Raw genomic sequence first — 20,940 nt, forward strand, 5'->3', positions numbered from 1 at the left:
GTGGTAGGATGACCCTCCTAGTGTGTTTTCTTTTTTCCTATTCAACTGTGTGCTACCTTGACTGACAAAGAGCAAAGCAACCTATATCTACTTTTTGGTTAGCATCAGGTGTATAGATGCATTTAACAAGCACTAATCAGCAATACCAGTGAGTCTCGGGCTTTGATAGAACAACGGGCGTCCACTAGATAGACACAGTTGCAACAGACAGCATCAACAATTAATGTTTGTTTTTTAAACTGATCTGTAGAGAAACTGAAAAAAAGCAAAGTTGAAGAACAACGACGACCAATTAATTTCAAATCTTTTCAACTAAACTGATGCAGACAAGGCACCATTCACATCACAATAGAAATGTAGATCCATGCAACACAAGAGAGAATCTAGAAGTTGGTGTGCTTGTGAGCATTGTATTTTTCAACCAAGGTGTGAACTGCATCCATTCTACCTGATCAATTAGATTTTTGAGATTTTTGTAACTCACTGCTATATAATAGGTTCATATACCTCATCCATTGAGTATATTTCCTAACAGATTTTTTTTTTTATCATTCTCATCCTGAGAACTACAACACAAAAAAGAGATGTCTTTGAATGGCCCTAAACCAGGTGATTCACCAAATCATATTTTTATTTTCTCCCTATCTTAATGATAGAAAATAGAACTTTTTAGAAGCCTGAGGACCTTTGCAGTCTAATGAAAATGGAAGGTGTGTATGACAGTTTGAAAGAAAATGGTCCCTAAAGGGAGTGTCACTATTAGGAAGTGTGGCCTTGTTGGAGTAGGTGTGGTCTTATTGGAGGAAGTGTGTCACTGTGGGGGCAGGTTTTGAGGTCTCTTTTCTCAAGCTTCACTCAGTGTGACTGTCAGTTGACCGACTTTCTGTTGCCTGCAAGATGTAGCACGCTCAACTCCAGCACCACATCTGCCTGCACGCTGCCATGCTCCCCTTCATGATCATAATGGACTGAACTTCTGAAACTGTAAACGAGCCACACTCAATTGTATTTTTTTTTTTTTTTTTTTTGCCATGGTCATGGTGTCTCTTTATGGCAATAGTAAGGCCTAACTAAGACAGTGTGGCAAACAAAAATCATAAGCTAAGGAAGTATGCATGCGCACTGGTGAACTGGTGTGTCTGATGGTTAGTTGCCTCATAGTTTTGGCTTGTCCTCCTTCAGTGATACAAATTTAACTTTTCACAAGGCACCTTAGCTAACAGAGTCATCCCCCAGGTTCCTTTATGCCTCTGCGTGGCTCTTTCATTAAGCTTGTTAATGAGACGGCAGTGAAAATAATGTGTGAAACTTCAGGACCATAGCCTTGGAAGGACGTTTTCTTTCTCTACTGCCATCTTGTGCCTGGGTTGGAGACATCATAGGAGGCTGTCTTGTACCATGAAATGGAAATTTCATGACAGGGTGGTGGAATTGGATCAGGGCCTGGGACCTTCCCACAGGGAACCACTATAGCAGTCATGGACTACTTATTCCCAGACAATTATCTGAAGAGGAAACTATGTATGTGGTTGGGTCATGTTAATTTGAGTCTCTGTTATATTTGCTGCTGAACAATACTACGGCTCACTGGGAAAATAATAACAAGGTTCTACTTAAAAATTATCTATATTTTAAAGCTTGAAATACTGTGTGAATATGAGCCACTATTCCCCCACAGAATCACAAACATTATAAAAATGGATCATTAATTTAGTGCATAGCTCTGAGAGTCTAATGATTAATAACACTCTTTTTCTTTTGTAGAGAGGGCATATTTCTCCAAGGAAATGAGAAATTGATAGCATATGGATTTTTTAGTCACTAATACTCATCTTTGTCCAGGGGACCTGTCATGTAGTAGCTGTCTAGCATCAACTAACTTGTTTTACTTCCTCTAACTCTGCCTTCCTTGCCTGTAAGCCCCTAATTTCTGGCCTCATTGTGAGGTTTCAAGGAGATGATATCCAAAATTCTAAGTCCAAGATGCAGCTTTAGCGATGACACTCTCCTCTCACCCTCATCCAGAGACCAGGGTTAGGCAGACTTGCTATGCACTGGTGTGACTGTGTTGACGGTCACTTAAGGAGACACACACAGACTGCCATCTGCTATTAATCCAAGTGAAGATTACTGTAGGGACAACAGTGGCGTGAGTGTACAGTAGTTTTGTTCTAAGTGGTGTGTGTTATTCTCTGCCCCAGAAGTCCCAAACCTCTGTTAAAAGGGGCAGGCAGGGAATCCAAATGAGGGTAGTGTGGGAACACCACCCACATCACTATAAGCTTTAGGAGCAGATGAATGCTACTCATCTCCTAGGGCCGTGGTTCTCAATTCCTAAGGCCCTGATCCTTTAATACAGTTCCTCTTGTTGGAGTGACCGCCCCCCAGCCATAAATTATTTTTGTTGCTATGTCATAACTATAGCTTTGCTACTGTCATGAATTGTAATGTGTTTTCTGATGGTCTTAGGGGACCGCTGTGGAAGGGTCATTTGACCTTAGTGGAATCAGAACCCACAGGTTGAGATTCTCTATCCTATATGGGTTAGAAATGGGGTTTCCTATCAGTCATTCTTGCAAATTTTCAAGAGAGCTGCAACCCTGTGGACTCTGTAGCTAGAGTTTTCCTGCTTGCCCATAGTCAGGACAAATCTCTCTCACCTGCCAGTCCCACAGCCACTCAGACCCGACCAAGTAAACACAGAGACTTATATTGCTTACAAACTATATGGCCATGGCAGGCTTCTTGCTAACTGTTCTTACAGCTTAAATTAATCCATTTCTATTCATCTATACCTTGCCACATGGCTTGTGGCTTACTGGCATCTTCACATGCTGTTTGTCATCGTGGTGGCTGGCAGTGTCTCTCTGACTCAGCCTTCCACTTCCCAGCTTTATTCTCCTCCTTGTCCCACCTACACTTCCTGCCTAGCCAATGGCCAATCAGTGTTTTATTTATTGACTAATTAGCAACACATTTGCCATATAGAACATCCCACAGCAGGACTCTCTTGATTTATTTATTTATTTTGAATATCCAGGCTAGCTTTAGCCTTGAAATCTATGGCTGAACTTGACCTTGGACTCCTAACTGGCACCCCCTGGGTTCCCCAGGGCTGGAGTCACATGCTAGGCCACCATTACAGGATCTGTTGGTTGACTAAAACAAATTAAGTTAGTGTACAAAGTAATGGGTTTCAGTGATGACATTTTCGTGTGTGTGTGTGTGTGTGTGTGTGTGTGTGTGTGTGTGTGTTATATGCCATTCTTTGTTCTTATTCATTGGATGTTTTATACAACAGTATAGGGCTGAATAAACACGTCTATGGACAGGAGCTTGTTGCTTCGTCTCTGCATAGGGCCCTCTCTAACAGAGGTAGGCTTTTCCCCACTGCAGCAGATACCTCTTGAGAAATATTTTAACTTGAGCTATGTTTAACACCAGGAGATTCATTTATCCATATTGAAGCTGTATACTTAGATTAGTATGTACTCCCAATCAGGTGGTAAGGTTTTAATTTAAAAATCAAATTTTAAAAAACATACAAAATATATTTCAAATTAAAAGGATACCTGGAGTTAATTCTGTGAGTTATTTCCCATTACTAAGGGCAAGAATATAATGTAATAAAGAGTTTTAGATTTATTTGATATATTAAGCCAAATACTCAAATGCTTGAGTGCATGTAAAAAAAAAAAATCAAAATCGGCAATTCAATTATTTTTTTTTCCTCCTTATTAGAACAGTCAGGAGTGAGCCTGTTGAGATGGATCTCTGTTGTCATAGCTTGCTCTGCTGGTAATGTCTAAATGAATTAAGTGAGTCACGAGTCAAAGAAATCTCCAGGCAGCTCTAATCTCCTGTCAGAAGGAATGGCCAACGGAGACAAACATCACTAATTTTTTTTTGTTTTGGCTCATCTTAGAAGCTTGTGTTCTTAGCTACATATTTGTGGACTTGCATTTTAATCTTAAAATCACACTCTTAATATATTCTAAAGGCAGTAAGCATGAATGTACATGTCTTTTGGTGATTTGCTGGCTCTGGGAGGGTCACCCCCATGGGATGCCAGCTGGCTTCTGAGACTCCTGAGGTTGTGTTCTGAGTCAATTCCTTTACCATCGAATCCAACCAGAACCCAGCTGTGCTTATCCTTCCTTCCTTCCTCCCTCCCTCCCTTCTCCCTCCCTTTCTTTCTTTATTTCCTTCCTTTTTCTTTCTTTTTTTTTGTTGTTGATAAAGTTTGGCAAGTTTCAAATTTCCATTTGGAAATTATTCATTTCCAGTGTGTGTAATAGAAAAAAGTAAATGTCACAACACGAGTCTCTGTCGAGACCAAGTGTGGGCAGAATGTGGGTCTCATATTTTATGTAAAACTCTCTGAAATGTCCTATGACTAAGAAATTTAAGTTAGAGCATGATCCAGGAATGAGGTCAGCCTTTTCAGTCTGGCGAGAGCCCTTGGGCTACTGGAAATCTGTGTTACTACTGTTCCGTTTGGCTTCTCTTCTAATCTGACAGATTAAGCTCCACTGGGAAATTCTGCTAAGAAAAAGACCTTCTGCTAGGACGGATTGGTCAGAGGAAGAAAAATGTAGTCAGTAGGTACCTGTAGTTATTTGCTTGAAGGTTGTGATTTTGCAGAAACATTCACTTACTCAGAATTCTTTGATGACCCAAAGCACCACAAAATGAAAGCTAAAATACCCAGTCTCATTAAAGACACCTTTGCTCTTAGGGTTTAGCACATTAGACACGATAGGCTGAGATGTTAATGGCTTATTAATTTCATTTAAATTTGAGTACACACAGAACAATAGACTTATGTAAATACAACGTTTCAGACAATGTTTCTGGAAAGTAATGTCTCCCATGTCCTCCTCTTTTAATCAGCTTTCCTTCTCCTCCCCCGGAGATAAACATTATTCTGTTTTTAAGTATAACATTACATAGATTCTCCTCAAACATATGTAATAGTTTGCATATTCTATACCATATAAAATTTATGCTATCCATCTCTTGAGAGAATTTACAACTGTAAATTTAAACCGCCCCAAGGTAGAGAAACTTGGTGGAGGTGTAAACGTGCTTTGTGGGGTGTTCTCGTTGTACATACTCTACAGCCAGAAACTTCTTGGTTAGTGAAACATTAACAGGTAGAGATTCACAAGGGCACTGCTTGAACAATGTCACAATTGCAAAACTAACACACAGACATTGTAGTCCACGCTGGGTAACAAAGAGAAAGAATGAGGCTATTTTCTAATCAGAGGTAAATTTCTACTGCCTTATTATTATTATTTAGTATTATATTATTATGATGATTATGTGGTGCTGGAGATCAAACCCAAGACCTTGTGTGTGCTAGACAAGCACTCTGTCAGTGGGCTCTACCCCCAGCCTCCCTTTTCTAAAAGAAGAAATAAATAGTATGATGGTATGTATGTTTTAATATGCTTTTATTCTGCATAGTAAATAGAGCTCTGGAAGCATTCAATAAGAGCTAATGGCAATGACCATCTCTGGGGTGGGGGGAGATATTGAATTGCTGCCATTGGTTTAACTTTTACCAGAAAATCTAACCTTAATTGATTATTCAGAAATGTAAATAGGATTTAAGTTATATGAAAAAGGTCAATGTAACATTTTCAGAGCAGGCTAATAATACTGTGGCTTGAAGCAAGAGATTAAAACTACCTCAGTAAATGACTAGTTTAAATAACTTCAAGGAGAATAAATAAGCTGGGGGACTAAACTCAGTGTCTGTGCAAATACACAATTCTCTTATGTCTGCAGTGTGTGTGTGTGTGTGTGTGTGTGTGTGTGTGTGTGTGTGTGTGTAAGCTAGATGGGTACTGTCAAGCAAGAAAAGTCACCAACAGCTAACCAGAATGTCAGGGCTCACCCAGAAGACAAAAATCAATGATCTTAGATTGACAAGAGCTAGGGAACACATAAAATATGTGCATGATAAAACCACCAAGATGACAAGATCTAGTGAAATGCTAGAAACAGAGGGAACTAATACCCAGAACTGGATGAAGCAAGGCAGCAATAAGGAGGCTGGTAATTTAATTAGGACAGGAATACTGACAATCAAATAAGAAAAGCAGCAGCACTAACCTGAGGCCAAGACCCTCTAGATGAATTCCAAAGAAAAGTAAACCACTAGTTCATGGGGGAGAGTACCACAGGTATCCTTTAGAAAAAAAAAAAAGGCAGCTACATTTCAGGACTATGGCTACCCAGGATGCAGGAGCACTCAGCTGCTTCCTAGGGGAGGAAAGCCCTTCTTCCTAATTCATCTGCGCTGCAGACCTGTTGCCTGATCCATTCTTCTGTGCCTTCAGGTGACGCTTCCTAGTAAATAGACTACACCTGGTGATGTTAGACCTCCCCTCCCACCCCCATAACCAACTCTGTCACTACACCAGCTGCCAGGAAAGTGTAAAAGAAGAAGGAGGAGCAGGAGAAAGAGGAGGAGGAGCAGGAGGAAGAGGAGGAGGAGGGGAGATGGAGGACAAAATAGTAACAGCATTTTTCTCTCTTATCTACGCCAATGGGCTCTAAAAAGTTGGAGTATAATAGCATAAATCAAGAACTCAAAGTTGTGTGTCAATATGAACACCACCCCTTGAGTCTTTGACATATGAATTAGGCACACTAATCCCCCCTATTTTCTCTGTTTCCTGAAGAATTAACCTCTGTTAGGTTTGGACTAGCTCTGCTGTTGGCTATTTTCAACTGTTCGGTGAATCTTCATTTCTAGGCGGCACTTTAAGATCAGTGTTGTGAAAACAGAGCATTCTTGTTTAGACTGTGCTTTCTCCAAAGCAGGGCTTCCAGTGTCCATGACTGGAATACAAGTTCTGCTCTCAGAGATGCTGGAGGTTGAGAAGGGCAGGAGGAGCCTGTAGTGTGGGGAGGTGACTTTTCAGGCTGCACAATCGAGTTAAACAGGTAAGTGTGGTCTCTAATATCAGGTCAACTATTCAAACTTAGGCTCTGCCATATACAGCCATTGGAAAGTTTACCTAATTGCATTGCGCCTCAATTTACCAATTCCTAAATTCAGAAGAGTAGTATTGACTGCATAGGATTATGTAGGCTAAATAAACCAGTACATATCAAGATCTTAGAGTAGTGCTGGGATATGGTAAAAGTTAAAACACATTTTAGGTTTATTTTAAGTGATTTTATGACATGTTTTAATGGTTTATAGAATAATTTTCCTCTTAATTATTGAAAACAAAGTTCTTAGAGAATTTTTCTGCTTGTCTTTTCAGAACTTTTAACTTATTTAAGAATTTACTTATTGCCGGGCGTTGGTGGCGCACGCCTTTAATCCCAGCACTCGGGAGGCAGAGCCAGGCGGATCTCTGTGAGTTCGAGGCCAGCCTGGGCTACCAAGTGAGTCCCAGGAAAGGCGCAAAGCTACACAGAGAAACCCTGTCTCGAAAAACCAAAAAAAAAAAAAAAAAGAATTTACTTATCAAGAGATTGGAAAGATAGCTTAGCTCTTCAGAGCACTTACTGCCCAGCCCCCACATGGTAGCTCACAATCATCTGTAACGTCAGTTCCTCTTCAGGCCTCCACCAGCTCTTGCACACATTTGGTGCAACAAACAAACAAACAAAAACAAAAAACCACCCCAAAACTCATCGAAGGTCACACACGTAAAAATAGACAGAATTCACTTATATCTGAGTTTTTAAAATGGTGCATAGGCCAACCCAACTTCGCTTTTTCAAGGGGAAGTGAAGATGAAGGCCCCTGGATATGTTTTCTCAAATGTCAAATACAGAGACTGGAGAGATGGCTCAGTCGGCAAAGTGTTTGCTGTGCAAGCGAGAGGACCTGGGTTCGGATCCCCAGCTCCCATGGAAAAGCTGGGCCTGGAAGGAGTTGGGGGGAGAGAGAGAGAGAGAGAGAGAGAGAGAGAGAGAGAGAGAGAGAGAGAGAGAGAGAGAGAGAGAGAAGTGGATCTCTGGAGCTCACTGGACCGCTAGCCTAGCTCAGTCCGGTGAGTTCCAGCCTCATGAGAGATCTTGTCTCAAAAAATGTAATGGAAAACAATTAAAGAAGACATCCGACGTTGATCTCTGCCGTCCACGTGTACATGGGCACAGCAGCCAAAGGGTTGTATGCTGTCCTTAGAGCAGCCATGGCAGTGCTGGAGGAGACCCCGAGGCACTGAGAGTCACTGCCACTGTGTCGTTTCTAATGGTACCTTAGGCTAAGGCCAATTGGTTCGGCATATCCACAGCCAGAGACTTCTACTCTGAGTTTGGAGACATCAAGGTAGCATTTTTGGAAGGTCGAGTCTCTAAAGCAATCTCTCAAGTTCCGGAAGCACAGAGGACTCTAGTGTGTCTCAAGTAATGCTTCTAATTAGGTTTGTTTATGCCCATGGGTTTGTTTGAGGGTATTTCAATGAAGTGTAATTTGAAGAGTCGAAGGTGTGTGTGTGTGTGTGTATGTGTGTGTGTGTGTGTGAGAGAGAGAGAGAGAGAGAGAGAGAATATAAAAAATGAGATCATGCTATTTGAAGCTTACAAACATGTGTGGGTGGTGGTGGCACATACCTTTAATCCCAGCACTCGAAAAGCAAGAGACCTCTTTGAGTTCAAGGCCAGCTTGATCTACAGAGTGAGTTCCAGGGTAGCCAGGGCTACACAGAGAAACTCTGTCTCAGAAAAAACAAAACAAACAAACAAACAAAAACAACAGACAAAAAAACCAAAACCAAATGCATATTCATATCTAGGGAGACATATGATTGAAATCGTCTCTCTTTGTACTAAGGGAGAAAAGCTGCAATGACTCATTTCATTTGTATTGATGTAAGATAAACAATGGTTGATTTTTATGCAGAAATAGTGTCTAAAAAACCAATAGAGCTTACGTTCTGGGCAGATGGTACATGCCTGTCTTTCCTTCCAGGCTAATACAATTGATGTCTTCTTAGGAAAGAAGTTAATGGGACTTCATGGGGGCCAAAGAAGCTGGGGAGGAAGGTGATGATATATTGTGTACTCTAATAAAGTTTGCCTGAGGATCAGAGGACAGAGCCAGCCACTAGATTAGATATAGAGGTCAGGCAGTGGTAGCACACATCTTTAATCCCAGCACTTGAGATCTCATGCCTTTGCTTGGGAAGCACACATGCCTTTAATCCCAGGAAGTAATATGGCAGGGCACAGAAAGGTATATAAGGCCTGAGGAAACAGGAACTCACTCTCTCTAGGCTGAGGATTTCATAGAGGTAAGAACTAGTGGCTGGCTGTTCTGCTTCTCTGATCTTTCAGCTTTCACTCTGATATCTGGCTCTGGGTGTTTTTGTTTTTGTTTTTGTTTTTTTTTAATTAAAAGACCATCTAAGATTTGAACAACAAGGAATAAGGAGACCCCGATGCTTCAAGTTTCAGTACCACTACAGTGTTTTTGATTACTGAAGTGTTCTGGTCTAAGGTCAACCAGTGTTAAGAACCACAGATGACTCTTAGAGGAAACCTGGCAGGGGAAGGCTGAGTCTGGTGCCTGGCACTCATCCCAGAGTCTGGGCCGACTTGGAAATGACTGCATCTGGTCATGACTTGTGTACAATGATCTAAGCATCTTCCTTAGATGGACACAGCATGATTTCTGCCTTTGTCCATACCTAAATGACACTCTGTCACTGGAGAGTTACAACTGAAAAAACCAGGCTTACCGGTGTGGCACAGTGTGAACTAGACCAGAGAGGCAGGAGACAGCGTCTTTCTTCTTTCGTGTAGGAAGAAGTGACTTACACAGCCACGGAGGGAGTGGACAATTCAAGTGTTGGACCTGACATATAAAATGCTGGGTTCCTTTCTTAAAATCAGAAAATACAGAATTGTGAATATAAGTGAATATGGCCATGCAAGGGTCCACCGGGGCCCTGAACCTTCTGCTTGAGTACTTTCAGGTCAGTGGGCCCCTCTATTGGAGGACTACCTGGGATGCAGAACTGGCTGCCTTCCAGAGTGCCAGGTGTGGCAGATATGGGGTGGGAGTTCCATATAAACGAATAAGATGTTTATTTCTTTTTACTGAAGGCTAATAGGAACGACAACTGCCTAGAACTACATCATGGGAAGAATGTGATGGTCCTCAGTCATACTGTTTGAATATTAGATATTTCCTTTACTCTTAGTTGGGAAAGCCGGATACTCCTATCCATTAAGTTTCACATCTGAGTGCCTTGGAAGATCATGATGGACTTGGAAACAGTGGGAAGCACTAAGACTGTCACAGTAGCAATTTGTCATCCTAATTTCACGTCCATCTTTCTACCTACCTCAGCCCAGATGTCGTAATGCCAATTGAATTTACCTCTTAAAACGTTCTCCATTCGTTGTCTCCTGGCTTTGCTTTCCTAGAGTATTACCAGAGCTGTAGGGGATTTCACTAGTGTCTTTCCCTTCCAGAAGCTTCTCTGCAGTGATGGCAGGCGGAGTCCTTCCAAGACTCAACTCTAACCATAGCTATCCTGTCACTTCCTGATTTGCTATCCCAGGATCTGGTTTGTGGAGAAACAGCCACTAGAGTTGGCAGTTTGACTATCACCTGATGCATTCGCAATACTCATGGAAACACACACACACACACACACACACACACACACACACACACACACACCCTGAGTTATAGTTGAAACTCAAGACTCCTGGCTTGGCTACTTCCTGAGCGTATTGTAAGTAGAAAACACCATCAGTCGCTTCTCAATTTATCACTGCCTTTTTTGGTCCTCTAATTTTATTCCTTTCTACAAATCTCACATCCCATTTGAATAATAATATTTAGCTTCTTACTGCTATTCTAAAATTTTGTCTTTAATAAGGAAATTTTGCATCAGAGATTAACCATCTGCCATCCCATCTCATTTTGAATAAGCTTCATGCTCCAAAGAACTGTGGGCAGTTTGCGTGTAGAAAATGAGAGACAGCTTTTGACACGGAGTAGCATCCGCTTAGAGTTGTCTTAAAGAACAAGTAAGAGGTGAGCTATTTTTCAGTCATGGTTTTCAAATTCTGTGTGAAAATAGATGGCACAAAGGCCAGGTGGTCTAGGCACGTTGTGGTTGAGGAAACTTCCATTGTGTGGTGTAGCTGAAGTTTTCTCTAGTTCTGCCCAGCCCCACAGACTCTGCAACCACTTATAAAATAATCACTCAGAAGCTTATATTAATTAAACTGCTCAGCCATTAGCTCAGGCCTACCACTGACTAGCTCTTACACTTAAACTCAGCCCATTTCTGTGAATCTATGTGTGGCCACGTGTTTACCTGTTGCCTTTACATGCTGCACCATGGATGGCAGGCTGGCATCTCCTCCTCAGCCTTTCTGTTCCCACAATTCTTTTCTCTGCTTGCCTGGCTACTGGCCAATCAACATTTTATTTATACAGAGCGATATGCACAGCAGCATGGTGTACTGATCCTTTGAGTTGTAATGACAGAAGGATATCTGTGTGAGTTGACAGTTTCAGTTTATCCTTCAGTAGAAAAATGTTAGAACAGGGCTATGGCATGTGGTGATATTTTGTTTATAATCTTAACAAATAAAGTTTGCCTGAAGATCAGAGGGCAAGGACAGCCACTAGATTAACCATAGAGACCAGGCAGTGGTGGCACACACCTTTAATCCTAGCACTGAGGAGGCAGAGGCAGAGATCCATCTGGATTTCTGTGAGTTCAAGGCCATACTGGGCTACATGAGATTAATCCAGTCTAAAAGAGAAACAGAGCCAGGCAGTGGTGGCACACACCTTTAATCCCAGCACTAGGAAGGTTGAGATAAGAAGTGATATGGCTGGGCAGAGAAAGGAATATAAATAAGGCGGGAGAAGACAGGAACTCCAGCCCTTTCAGGCTGAGGAGTTGGTGAGGTAAGAGGTGGTGGCTGTGGCTTGCTCTGCTTCTCTGATTGTGCATCTTTCACCCTGATATCTGGCTTCAGGTTTTTATTATAAGACCATTTAGGATTCATGCAACAATGGGAAGCTGGCAGTGTACTTGCAGGACCTGGCATGGTCCTGGGTCCTCAACAGAATCGCCTTCAGGAAGGCTGGCTTAGGTCTTTTCTTCTAATGACACACTGTATATGGAGCTTGTGCAGTACTGACCAGGACTCCAGCAAACAATAGAAAGGAGCATTTGGAGGCTATAGAGATGGCCTAAGGGGTTAGGAGCGTTTGTTGCTCCTCCAGAGGACCCAAGGTCAGTGTCTAGCCCCCATGTTAAGTCAGTTCACAGCTCCTGTAATTCCAGCTCTGTGGGATCTGATGCAGTCTGCTGGCCTGTGCAGGCCCCTAAATACCCGTGACAGATACGCATGGGTATTTAGGTGATAAATGTTTAATTAAATATTAAGATAAATATTTTGAAAGTATTTTGATTCTACCCTACATCTACACATCGCTATTTTAATTAAGCCCCCTAAAAATTTTAGAAAATGTAATATGTAGTGCTGAAAAGAATACAAAACTCTTCCGGGGCTCTTTTTTTTTTTATTAAAGATTTTATTTTTATTTTTCATTAAGAGTATGTGGGAGGGTGTTGTGTACATGAGTAAAGGTGCCCATGGAGGCTTGAAGAGGGGATCAGATCCCCTGGAGCTGGAGTTATGGGAAGTTGTGAGCTGGCTAACATGGGTTCTGAGAATCCAAATTCGGTGCTCCAGAAGAGCAGCAAGGATTCAACTCTGAGGCATCTCTCCAGTACCACTTCTAGGGCCTTTGTGTGTGTGTGTGTGTGTGTGTGTGTGTGTGTGTGTGTGAGAGAGAGAGAGAGAGAGAGAGAGAGAGAGAGAGAGAGAGAGAACAAAGCAGAAAATGTATGTGGAGGTCACGTGTAAATTATACAAGTGTTTTAATGTCACTTAAAATACTCATTGACATTATTGTTTAATAAATACTTGTTTCCCCAAATTTATAGTCTAGTGGAATACATATATATTGCATGATACATATTAATTTTACATATATAATTAATACTAGAAAAGTCAGAGTTAGTATACAATCCAATTTTATGGGATTGATAGGGGAGAACAAAGTTAATTCTATTTAGAAAATTCTCAGAGGGCTTCCTGGAAGAGGTAGCATGTTGTCCAATAGAAAATGAAAGAGAACACTGATGTTCTCGGTGTTTTTTTCCTCACTTCATTGTTTTCATATCATCTGATCAGCACCAGTTTTTAATGTAGTCAATCAAAAGACACAAAGATATATCCTTAAAGAAATGTATTCTTAATTCTAAAAAGGATTAATCTAGAATGCAAATAAATAGACTAAATTAAATAGAATTAATCTATTTCAATTTTCTGTAATGCACATTGCAGATTTCAAGATTCTTTATTTGTACATATGTTAACATTCCATCTTACCCTGGCATAATAAAACATTTTGTTACAAATACTGTTTTATGTATGTGATAGATAAAGTCTACATTTGAGCTTATGACGGCCACTCATCTTAAGCCCAAGTTAATTATAATGTCCTTGGCACAAAGAAGTTTTATTAATCATTAATGACCCACATAAGATATTTTTAGCATATATGAAAATAAAAATTATGGTTACTTCTTCGTTGAGTCATGATAAGGAGAAATTTAAGAAACAATACATTCTTTTAGAGAAAAAGTGGGTTTAGAGAATAATTTTAACAGCATTGCCCACGATGAATTAACAGAAGTTCTAAAATGCAGGTCCCTTGCTTAGAAGGAAAATGATTGCAATGCGTTCATCTTCCAAACTCCAAGTTAGTTTTGTGTGGGGAAGCAGATCCCTGGCATGAAGTTCGTCAGCATTAGATCTGTCTGGGGCAAGTGCATGGCAAAGAGCAGTAACATCCCTGAGCTTACTCACGTGGTGAAGCCCTGAGTCAGCCAATGCATGGCTTATGTCCTCCGCTAACTGTGCCCAATGACTAAACTCACGTGACCACCTTCCAGGGACTTGTCCTTTCAACTGCCAGGAAGAGATGAATTAAAAACTTCTTTTTAAAGTGCTAAAGTGTCCGTAGAAGAGTATTTTGAATATTGAGCATCTCCCCTGTGTTCCTATCCCTTTTTTCTTGCTCCACCTCCCTCCTTTCTCCATTTTGTTCTCTTAGACAGTTTTACTTCTACATTCATGTCATACAGACATGCATGATTTTCTGCATCTGTTAAATCTGGGGAGCATACATGAGAAAACACGACATTTGTCATTCTGAGACTGGCTTAATTCACTAAATATGATTATCTCCAATTGCATCCATTTTCTTGCAGGTGACTAACTTAGTTCTTCTTCATGGCTAGAAGAATTCATATATGCACAACACATCTTTATCCCTTTGTGTGTTGCTGGACACCTGTATTGGTTTCAAAACTTAGCCATTGTGAACAGTGCTGCAGTAAACACTGATGTTCAAGGATCTCTGAGATGTTCGCGGGGAGTCCTTTGGGAACGGAGTCCCAGCAATGAGCCACTCATATGGTAGATCCGTTTCTAGTTTTCAGAAAAGCTTCCATACTGGCTCAGTTAATTTACGTTCCCACTAGCAATGTCATAAGATTCTCTTTTGTTTACATCTTCAGCATTATTTGTTGTTATTTCTTCGACCTGAAATTCCAAATGGCTCTGGACATCTTCAGGTGATACTTACGTTAGAATAAGGTCTTTCTTCATTTCTTGTTCTCCCTCCAACCACGCCTGCTGATTCTTTCCTGAATCAGAACTCACAGGCTCTGCATGTCACCCTGAGACTATTCACATGAAGCCTCTTCTGCTGATGCAGACATGCTACACACTGTGCCTCTTCAAGGGCAGACAGGCAGCTGAGCTCGGTCCTCAAAGCTGGTACGCAGTGACCTTCCCAGGTCAGTCAACTGAGGACTTGCCCTCAAATAATTATTTTCTAAGTTACGTCTTATCCAAATGCTATGTTGTTCAGTTTTGGAAAGCTATCTCCCAAAACAACCAAGAGAGTTTAAGTTTGAAGCCTTGTCAATGGTATTCCTCATCTACAGAATTCCACTCTATGAGCTGGAGCTATTCTTAGATATCTAGTCTTCCTTAGTCATCCTCTGGATGTTACTGAACCCCTTAGGAAGACTCGGTTTTCTGTTCAGTTCATTGTTACGCTATTTCAAAGCAATGATGATGTACTTTGTCAAAATAAATTTCCACAAATGAAACAAAATTGAGTCTCATTAAAAATCATAGGTGTGAGTCTAAAGGGAAAATATTTCTCAACTAGTAATGATAAGTTTTTATTAAATTAAACAAAATTATGTGTATGGGTGTTTTGTCTGCATGTATACCTGTGCACCATATGTGTTCCCCATGCCCACAAAGGCCAGAAAAGGACACTGCTCCCTTGAAACTGAAGTCACGTATGGTTGTAAGCTACCATGTGTCAGCTGGGAATTGAACCTCTGGAAGAACAGTAAGTGCTCTTAACCAGTAAGAGATCTCTCCATGTCAGTAATGATAGAATTTTGGTAAGGAGGAGTTAAGATGATGCTGCTCCAGACTCATCTGTACAGACGATCGTTGCTCAGTTCCTCTCTTGAGATGGAAGTGGAGTTTTTTCATGTAGCTCCCTCACTGGTCTCTGGCTCTTCCCTCTATTCTCCTGCACACACTGGTTAATGAATATCCAAACATTCCTGTGCCCCAATCCCTCCACACTTCAGTTCTTTGAACTGAGTATACTCAGTATTGTCTAGCATTTGTTTTGTCTGGTCATTTGAAATGCTTCGATGCACACTCAGCTACACTCACCGCCACATTTACCAATTTGTCTAATAGATTTTTTATTGAGAACTGTAGCACAATGAATAATTATGTTCAATTCTTCACTTTCTTACATGAATATTCAGTACCTACAGTATCCATAGGATGAAAGTATTCTTTTCTTCCTTTTGACGTCATGCTTACCTGTGGTATTCACTTTAGTAAATGAGGTATTAATAGATTTGATGCAAACAAAGGCTTGGTGTGGACTTTATTGTGAGAAAGATGTGCTCTGGGTAGTGTGATATAAGAAGAATGAGAAACATGTGGTATGGACTTGGACCAACCTGCACCTTAAAGCCAAATCAGCAGAAATCCAGATAACCCACCAATGTGTGAATGTGGAAGAATCATTTGCTTTTAAAAGCCCTTGAGTTTAATGTTTCATTACACAGGAAAACTGACTGAAGAAAATAGTTACAGTTCAGGCTCACTTTTAGACGTTAGATGGTCTTTTATCATAATGCTTCCTAGACTTTGGGCTTCAGATTATAAAAACTTAATCTGAGTTCTGTTCATCGTGTGTGAAATTTATTTATTAAACATATGTTGAATTCCATATCTGAATGCAAGAAGAACAGCTGCAGAAGTTGTTGAAAGAATTCGATAAAACACAAAAGTCAGAGAGAAGGACCCAGCTAATTAATTAGGCAGGAACGTATAGATGCCCCTTGATTTTGTAGAATTCCCTAATCCATTTTTTTGGGGGTGGCCATGAACCGAGCCTGTAAGTGACTGGAAGTTACTAATCAGACACAATGCACAGGTCAGAGGAAAAAATTCTTTCTTGTTATGAGAGATACTTTTTTCTAGTGATTATAATACCTATGTCTGTAGATATTCCTACCTAGTATCAGGTACTATGAAAACAGAATCACTGCATATTCCATTTAAGATAAGTTGGGGTGTATATATCCATGGCTAAAACAAGACAGATACTTACACTTCTCTTAGAAGAAGCCTGAACATGCAGGCCGTGCTGGTATGTCTTATAGGGCAGTCAGAAGTCTGCCTTCTTTCAACCTGACAGTTCCGCCGTCTTGAGCAAGTCGCTTCTATCTTTAAGAAGCTGCTTCCAAGCTCAAGGTGCTGAATTTCCAGCCGCTGGCTCCATACTCCCAGGGGCGTGAAGAAGGAAGGGCAAGTGGCACTGGGTTCACATACACACGCTTACAAGAATCTGTGACTGTAACTCGTGTGGGTAGCCTAGACAGTTTGGTGTTTAAATGCATGTACATACTGCTGTACTAAACTAATCGTTGGACTCAGGAGAAAGATAAAAGCAGACACTGAGAAAGGCAATCTCTGCTCTCCTCTCTCTCATCATCAAATGGTCTGTATCACATTTCAGTGTTTCTAAGATGAGACCCATCCTACTAACATTACCTATGAAGTATTTTTTTCCCTGAAACCTCATGGTTTTTAGCATGCCTATTGATTTAAAAATATGGGAATTATTTTTCTTGGTGAGAGGCATGACACAATGGGATTTGTAAATTATGGTAAAGGCTTGGGAATTCTTCTTGCCATGAAAGATAATATCTTCAGGGCTAGTAAACAGCCCTAGTGACAAGGCTTAGTGACAAGGCTTCTAAGAAATGTGCTGGTGGGTGGTTCTACCACTGTATGAACACTGTAGATGATGCAGATGCAAACCCAGAGGGTCAGTCTTCTAGACCCCGAGGCTCATGATACAGCCTCCTGTCCTGAGGCTGCAGACGTGTAAAGCATATGGCTGTACTAAATACTGAAGGAAACAGCAGAGGTGAACGTTGCTGCATATAAACATATCTAAACATAGAAAAGGTATGATGAAAAGAAAGTACAAAAAGTTAAACGGTACCCGAATGTAGGCACTCACCGTGAGTGAGCTTGTAGAAGTGGACACTGCTATGCCTGAGTCAGTGGGTAAAGAGGTGAGTGAAAATGAAGATCTAGTACGTGACTGTCCACTTCTAGGGACATTGTAAACACATTATACCTGACCTACATTACATTTATTTAAAGTTTTTCTTCCAATAATAAATTGGCCCTAGCTTATGTGCTATATGTTCTGGAGAATGATCTATGATAGGTATATAATTGGTTTTGAATGACCGAGTTTATTAAGTTATAGCAAGCCAAAGCCAAAGAATTAATAACAAGTGATAGGTAGATAGTAGACAGATGCATAGACAGACAGACAGACAGACAGACAGGTAACAAAGCATCATCAAATAGTGTGTTCACCACATCTAGCAGAAATCAGCTGGGGAAGCTTTGTAGAGACAGTCACAGAAGTCTGTACCAGGCTTTTTCTTTTGGGCCGCCAACCACCTCCCAAATCACGACACTGAGACTTATTATTAGTTATGAATGCTCGGCCTAGCTTAGTTTCTGGCTAACTCTTTTCAGTTAAATTAACCTGTTTCTCTTTGTCTACCTTTTGCCTTGGGGCTTATTACCTTTCTTCTTTCTGTATTTCTTACTTTCACTACTTCCCTATGTCTGTCTGTCTGTCTGGCGTCTGTCTGCCTGGCTTCTTGCCTCAGGCATCTCCCTTGTTCTCTCTTCCTTCTCTCATTGTTCTCGAGCCTAGATTTCTCCCACTTATTCTCTCTGCCTGGCAGCCCTGCCTATCCTTTCTCCTGCCCAGCTATTGGCTGTTCAGCTCTTTATTAGACAATCAGGTGCCTTAGTCAGGCAAAGTGAAACAGATGCAACCTAATTTTAAGTAATAATTTACATAATAAAACACACATCCTTACATCGTTAAACAAATGCAGCATAAACAAAAGTAACACACCTTTACACAGTTAAAGTAGTATTCTGCAGCATAAACAAATATAGTTACATAGTTAAAATAGTATTCTACAACAGAAGTCTCTTTGGTGAGGCCTCCAAGGAAAAGAACAAATAAGAACAGAAAGGTAACATCAAAAAATCAAGGGCTAATAAATGTTCATCAGAAGCCCCGGGAAAGCGTCCGTAGAGAAGCAGCTGGAGTTCTAGATGGAGAGAGTCCCAGACACAGTGTCCTCTTGGGGGAGGCTTCCAAGTAAAACAACGAACAGACAACAGATAGAGATAACATCACCAAATCTGACACTCACAGCAGCCAGTAGCAATTTTGGGAGGAACTGAAGACGTCACCCCAAGTTCCCCTTTGAGGCAGGTCCTCTCTGCCGTCATCAGCGATGAGTTTCCCAGGGCCCTAGCTTCTCTTCCCGCTGGAGCTTGTTTTATGTCATGGGACCAACAGTAGTAACATCTGTTGCAAAATGGTTCTCCTTCTACCTGGCTTTACTCTTGGGCTGTTTTGCTGTTCTTTTCCCTTCCCGACACAGAATTAGGGGCTCAGCCTATGCCTAGACAAGAGGCCTCAGAGGACACTTTGAGACAAACATTGGGTCTGAGATGGGGAGGGGCAACTCTGCTGGCAGAGCCAGGTTTCCAGTGAGCCCCAACAACACACCACAGTTTGCTGAAATAACATACATTCCAGCTTTGTAACTCTTTTTACTTCATAAGCTTTTAAACGTCTTTTAACTTTAAGCCCTTTAATCCTGAGCTTAAAGTACAAACATACTGTATAGCTATTTCTTTATTCTAGAAGTTTTTCATATTTTTAATTTGAATACTTTTATTTATTTATTACTTATTTAGTTAAAAACAGAGATACAAACACGCATATTATACTAGCCCTACAGGGTTAGCCCTACAGGCTCGGGACCTTCAATGTCACCATCGTCCACCTTCATCACTGTGCCGTAGGATGGTCTTCAGGGGCAGCGACACTCACGGGGTTGTTACCACCTGTTATGACAAGGCCTTCTGCTTCTACCGCACCTGCCAGGTGCCCCCCGAGGCTACTTTACAGTCTACCTTTTCTTTCCGTTTATAAGTACAGGGAATACATTCTAAAATAACAAAAAGAAGCATAGTTAGTACCTACGCTAGTTGATAGTTGTTTTTCACCATCATCAGACATCAGGCACTTTACATATTAGCAGGTGAAATATTTCTTTACTAACGATGGGGCAGAGCACGTTTCTTTACCACAAACACAGGAGTGATGCCTTGCCCTGTGAGTGAGACGGGACCACAGTATCACAAAGAGATGGGGACGTTTCAGCTCCTTCGTAATCTTCTGGGACCACTGCTGTGTGAGGTCTGTCTTTGGCTATGGCACAAGACTACACTTGAGACCTCAGACTCGGTGTCTGGTCTGGAAGAAAGGGTCCCAGAGCTTTCCTTCCCTTTTTTGCCTCCGAAGAAATTACCCAGTTGTGGAACTTTGGTGTACTAGTTATTTTTCTGTTGTGATAAACCACCGTGACTAAGGCAACTTCAAGAAGAAAGAGTTTATTTTGGCTGACGGTTCTAGAGGGTTAGTGTCCACGATTCCAGGGCAGAGGCAGCAGGAGCAGGAAGCCGAGAGCTCACACCTTAAGGGGCAAGCCTGATGCAGAGAGAGCCACTTAAAGGTGGCTGAGTCCTTAAACTCTCAAATCCCATGTAGTGATATACTCCCTCCAGCAAGGCCACGCCTCCTAAACCTCTTTAAACAGCACAATCAGCTGGGGGCTGGATGTTCAGATACATGAGCCTGGGGGTCAGGGGACACCATACTTTGATTATGTCAAAAAAGGCAATTAATCTCATTACTTTTTTGTAAACTGTCTGTTGCTGTTTCCCAGATAATGAATTATATTGTATCTCAGAGTAGAAAATTTCTTACCTGTAGCTGCCTTCACCCATCACATGCTAATGTTAACTGGTTGAATTACCAAGGGTGACCTTTCTTTCTAGTTCTGGGGATGTGTGCATCTTTTTCCAACACTTCTAACATGGACAACATTCTTTAGCCCAAAGAGAAGTTGCCTACGTACATGATTTAGAACAAATTTCCAGGCACGCTTTAATTTCTGAAGAAATATAATTTACAGAGTCATAATTTCAAGGGTGAAGAGAAAAAATAAAGACATACATGAAACTGTGTACCCTGTTTCACATGAAATAAGATATTGTGTCTTCCGTATTGACCCTGGAGGATTTAAATACAAAAATTTGTTGAAAGACTTTTTTTAGGCCTCTTAAAATAAAATACTTTATGTGAAATATATATATATATAAAACACACATACACACACACACACA

At 41.0% G+C, this 20,940-nt stretch overlaps 1 long non-coding RNA gene across 2 annotated transcripts in view; it reads left to right on the plus strand.

Moving 5' to 3' along the window:
• Nucleotides 1-20,940, plus strand: part of LOC131914418 (uncharacterized) — an 87,422-nt gene that overhangs the window by 48,575 nt on the left and 17,907 nt on the right. The window contains exon 2 of one of the 2 annotated variants that reach the window (XR_009380130.1): nucleotides 6,838-6,960. The exons of the other annotated variant lie outside the window; for it this stretch is intronic. This is a non-coding gene — a long non-coding RNA (uncharacterized LOC131914418). The remainder of the gene's footprint in view (nucleotides 1-6,837; nucleotides 6,961-20,940) is intronic. 2 annotated transcript variants of the gene reach the window in all.

The sequence above is a fragment of the Peromyscus eremicus genome, chromosome 7 (assembly GCF_949786415.1).
Source record: "Peromyscus eremicus chromosome 7, PerEre_H2_v1, whole genome shotgun sequence".
In the NCBI taxonomy this organism is placed as follows: Eukaryota; Metazoa; Chordata; class Mammalia; order Rodentia; family Cricetidae; genus Peromyscus; species Peromyscus eremicus.